Source organism: Sinohyriopsis cumingii, chromosome 17 (genome assembly GCF_028554795.1).
Source record: "Sinohyriopsis cumingii isolate HCF-2022 chromosome 17, ASM2855479v2, whole genome shotgun sequence".
NCBI classification, from domain to species: Eukaryota; Metazoa; Mollusca; class Bivalvia; order Unionida; family Unionidae; genus Sinohyriopsis; species Sinohyriopsis cumingii.
This window is the reverse complement of record NC_142977.1, coordinates 8568509-8574540: the sequence shown is the minus strand read 5'-3', so window position 1 is coordinate 8574540 and position 6032 is coordinate 8568509.

The window sequence follows — 6032 nt, the reverse complement described above, 5'->3', positions numbered from 1 at the left end:
ATTTGGCTAGGTCAAATTCAAGTTTGTGAGTACTCTACCGCGGGCAAGTTAAGAAATTTAGGAGAAGCAGATTGAGCGAGAGGTCGTGTCCTGATCGTAATGATTTATGTCCTGCAAGTCTTACACTCAGTGATCTTGTAACAGTAAATCTTCATTTAGTGTATATATGTACCGAATTATTCAATTAAATAACTGCCCACAGTTTCTTTTAACTCTAGATCCTCCATTTCTCACCATATAATGTCAAGATCTATATTTTCTGTTTTGACGTCAGTGTTAAGGCCAGTCGCGCACTGTCTCTCCCAAAAAGTGAATATTATTTGTTTTAAACATTTTGTATTGTCGCTATATTAAGCAGGATGGGTTGTACACGATTTGTCTTATATATGTGTTGTCCAGAAGCATACAAAAATGATCGAAGATGATATTCTCTTTAAAAAAAGGACAATATAATAAACGTATAGGTGTATCGCTGATTAAAAACGCAAGTATTGAGAGACACAAAGACGATTTTCCACTAGTTTGTCCATTTCGTTTATTTAGAAATCTGTTACTTTGAATATAATTATAAGTATCAAAAACGTCCAGTCTGGTGAGCATATTTCTGATCATTTAGGAATATAGTAGAATTTCTTCCTTTTCGCAGTTCGATTTCACATTTCAATGCTAAATCCCGAGTTATACAATGTACATGTTAAGAGATAGAGCTAAAGATCATTGGGTATTAAATAAGCGTTAATAAAAGATGTATTAGCGTCTTCATTGTCATCGCCGCATCATACACGCGAAAGTCAACTAAGTTATCTCTTGACGACTACATGAATGTCAAAGTTTAGGACACAAGTTAAAAAGGAGACCTTTGACAAGAGCATAAGACAGAGTGACAGGCCGTTAGCTGAATTAGATAATGAAAGGCAGAAAGATTAGGAACTTTTGGATATCTTCATTGAATTTCCAAAGACACGCCGTACATGGGAGATAAGACATCTGTCACTCTTCACATTTACCTTCTGGAAGAAGGTCGCTTTAGTTAGATAATTAAGTATTTATAATCAAACACATCATGCATAATCTATTATTCTGACTTCCGTGTGCAAGATACTAGTAAAGGCCCTAGCATGGAACCTTGGGGAACCCAAGCTGTTACGTGATATTTTGATGATACTAAGTTCGATAGAACATTCTCTGCTAGAGGTTTGATAAATAGCGTCCCAGTCATGATTTAAGTTTATAAATCGTTCCATATTTGTGAAACTTGTTAACTTACCGTTTCATCCATACTCTATCAAAATCTTTGCTGAAAACTAGGAACGTTCAAGATGTGATTTCGTTTGAAACAGGACAAAATTAGTTGACGAGCTGTTGATCCGTCTTAAAGAAATCCACATTAATATTTACAGAACAAATTAAGTTCATGCGAAAAGTTATATACATGTCTGAATATTATTCTTTCACAAAACTTGGACACACTTCTCATTAAAAAAATTGGTCTAAAACTAGACGATAGCGTTTGGTCTCCTTAAATTTGCATGCCATGTGCTAGATTTCACTGTGCAGGGAACATGAATGGATTCAACTTATTTAGTAATATTTTCAAGCACATATATGTTCTGTTCAGCTGTAATTTTTTATTTTTTTTTAAAATACATTTTTGGATTAATTTGATGGGTCCTTTGTTTACGGCAAGACTAGTGATTGCATTTATTTTTTATGTACCATGATTCAAGAATTTCTGATTTCTAACTTCAAACTGTTTAACATCATTTATTATTATTTCATAGACATTTAAGTTTTTAAATACTGCTTAATCAGGTGATATCACCTGTCCCTATACCCATTTATTACCTTCCACTTATTTTTGTTTTATTTCCGAAATAGCTGAACATGACATGCATCTATCGGAATGGGCTTCATGTCTATGACATGCGACTCCCATGTGTCGATAATAATAATCCCTATGACTCCTTTCTTATCTTCATATTAAATCTTTAGGCACAAACGAACGAAAGTAATTAATTGAGTTTCTGAAATATAAAAAAAATAGAATATGAAAGAAGGAAATACACACACAATTTTTGGAAAATATTTCGTTTAGGCTACATTCCCGAACGTAGCATACGTATATTATGCAAAAATTATAACACCATGAGGATGCTGACTTTGTCTGACAGGTAAAAATTATAACACCATGAGGATGCTGACATTGTCTGACAGGTAAAAATTATAATACCATGAGGATGCTGACTTTGTCTGACAGGTAAAAATTATAACACCATGAGGATGCAGACATTGTCTGACATGTAAAAATTATAATACCATGAAGATGCTGACTTTGTCTGACAGGTAAAAATAATAACACCATGAGGATCCTGACATTGTCTGACAGTTAAAAATTATAATACCATGAAGATGCTGACTTTGTCTGACAGGTAAAAATAATAACACCATGAGGATGCTGACATTGTCTGACAGGTAAAAATTATAATACCATGAGGATGCTGACTTTGTTTGACAGGTAAAAATTATAATACCATGAGGATGCTGACATTGTCTGACATGTAAAAATTATAATACCATGAGGATGCTGACTTTGTTTGACATGTACAAATTATAATACCATGAGGATGCTGACTTTGTCTGATAGGTAAAAATTATAACACCATTAGGATGCTGACATTGTCTGGCAGGTAAAAATTTGCCTTCAAAAAGCACAGACTAGCCCCACAAAATCGTAACAAATATAAATATTTTCATGCGTCTAGTGTTATAAATTTATATTATAGCAGACATTATTCATATACACTGATGAACATTTTAAACCACGTCGAAAACCTCATAATAAAAGAGAGAGCAATAATTTGGAATTCCAAGTGGCTGAGCGCAATTTCTCAAGCAAAAAAGGCTTATGCCAAATGGCTACATTATACAGGGTTGCCTTATTCGAAGTGTAATGACATTGTCACATGTATTAGCTGATTCGGTAATATTTTGTTCATATTGCTGAAAGGGCACTTCATCCCAACGTTAACTTAAGAGCCGCGTAACATACCGATGTCTAAAACGCGTAGTATAAAACGCAACAGACCCCCCAAAACACAATAAGACTACCCCAAAACACCCTCAGCTACCCAGCCTACTTGCATGCTGTTCAAAAAAAAACAAAAAAAAAAAAAACGACACAAAATAAACCAAAATACTGCTTTTAGTCGTTGTTGACACAATTAGTGAAATTTCTGTATGGTCTCGTTGTTGAGTAAGATCAGTAGTTTTTTGTCTCCCGTGTCGATAATTGCCAAGGAAAGAAGTCGCGTAAGATCGGTAGAGTTTTTCCCCTTGTATGTATTCATCAAGGGAAATAAATCTTCCGGTCTTAATTCAGCCCGAGCAAGAGATATGAGAAATTGAAGGAAATAAATCTTTCACCCCCCCCCAAAAAAAACCCCCAACAACAACAACGACAACAACAAGAACACACACATACACACACAATAAAAACGAAAGAAGAAAGAAAGAAACAACAACAATAACAACAAAACCCAAAACATTTCTAAAAGAAACACCTCCAAACAAACCCCAAACCCCTACACCCTTAGAAATATGATCAATATTTATGTCTTAGATAATGACTCAAGTATTATAGAAAATTAATAATGAGCAAATTCAAATTAAGACACGTTTACATAACAAAGAGTAGAATACTTAATAAGTCAGAAGCGTGGGATACTACAATTATATTCTTTTAATATGACAAAAAGCGATACTTTTATGAGATCAATAAGGCAAAAAGAACAGCTCGCTAACCGGCTCAGCGACGGAGTCCTGTGAAGGAACGGACGAAATACAACTGATTTGTTTATAATTTTACTTTCTCAGAATAATTTGTAGTAGTAAGAGCAAGGAAAATATTTCAACAATGTGTTTGTGTACATAAGAGAAAAAGTTTTAATTTTTAACAATGTGTTTGTGTACATAAAAACAGAAAATGTTTTAATTGTTAACAATGTGCTTGTGTACATAACAGAAACAGTTTTAATTTTTAATAATGTGGTTGTGTACATAACAGAAAAGTTTTAATGTTTAACAATGTGTTTGTGTACATAACAGAAAAAGTTTTAATTTTTAACACTTTGTGTACATAAAAAAAAATTTGTTTTAATTGTCAGCAATGTGTTTGTGTATATAACAGAAAATGTTTTAAATGTTAACAATGTGCTTTTGTACATAACAGAAAATTCTTTATTTTAAAGTACTTCATATTATTATATATTCTTTGCTAGATATTTCTTAACTGAAAACTCATTCCATGATTCAGCAAGTTTCTGTTTGTTAATAAAATGAAAGTTTGAAAATTGCAAATTTTATGAGGTTTCAGAATTATTACCTTTGCGTAACCTTTAGCATTTTAATGGAACTTCTAAAAAATGTCTACTTTATTTTTTAGAAGATATTTGTAATGTAGAATGGGACATTAACTTGTTAAATATGCAACATTCTTCGTAATTGATATTTACAAGCAAATAAAAAATAAAACTTTGTACGTCCAAAAATAGAAGGAATAATGAAAAAAGGAAGAAAATATATGAAAAGGGCGATGAAAGTATAGCCTCCTCGTGGTATTTCCTGGATAAGGTGAGTACTCCATTAATTTGCAGCACAGGGGTATTAATTGATCACTATCTATCAGAACGCTCTTATTCACTACTTAGGATCAGATAAACGAACGATAAGTCTTGGCACCGGATGCGCTGGGGTTAGGTACTAGTTAATAAACTTAATGTTCTTTTGTTAGATTTCGCTTTCAATTTTTGGTGTTCAGGATTAAATTCAATGTTTTCTGTTCATTTTGACAAAAGAATTTCAGTTGTTAAACACACCGTAAGGTGTCTTGGCATTTTTTCCTTCAAAAGCCTTTGGGTGATTAGTCGCTCCCTCCAATATGTACAAAGGTTTGCGCGAACAAATGTTTATTTGCACAGATTTGCACATTTTGAATAATGGGCACGATTGGCCCCACAGAGTGGGTACAGATTTGGGGCTGATCTATTGGACTAGATATTTGGGTCCTTAAAGTTACATTATGCGCTGAGAATTAGGACGCATTCGAGAATTACTATGAATTTCTTCGCTCGCTAGACGTTGTGAAGTTTGACACTGACTTATATTGATTATTATCGATAATTCCATACAATATATCATAATATTGATTAGCTTACTACTAGTTAATAAAGAAAATGTAACCAATGGGCTGCAGGACTACATTATAAGTTTGATCTGCAACTGTTACCAACTTGTGCTGAGGGAATGATCTAAATATGTTGGTGCTCCTCGAATGACGATTTGACAACCAGGTAGGGTTAATTTTAATTATCACTGAAACGTTGCACGAGAGCAACACGCAGGATAATACTAATAATAATAATAATAATAGATGCCGTCCAAGTGCATGTGAGAAGATGAATATGAATAAAACTGATATGCCATTCTTCCTTGGATAACCTTAACAACGATAATGTTCAATCCAAACTGCATTAACTCCATCATCCTTTCAACTATACTTAAATCTTGTGGAGTGAATTTCAATAAGACTCGCGAATGGGGTTTGTTATGTATGTATATATCTCAAGTCAGCCACCGAATTAAATTAAAAATATAACTGTCTTAAACCCAAGTGACTTAAATAAAACTATATTAAAATTTAAAAGATGATCCAGACATCCGTAACAATGCCCTCAGCGTCTGATTGATATCTTCATGTTTGCGTTTAGAATATTTCCTCGATAGAGTTAGAAATTAGCCCTTTGCAAATATTATTTTATATTTGGCATTCTAAAATTTTCATCAATTGTGAATTTGGGAGTTCCAGTCTATCAGTTTTCAAATAGTCGAATGTATTGATCCATTTTATGTATGTTCTCATTTGTTAATAGAGTAATGTAACCTTAAATTACAAGACATTTTTCTAGTTTCATTTTGAATCAAACGCTTCCACATTCTCGACTTCAGAATTCCGATAAACATGTTTCAGATGATTA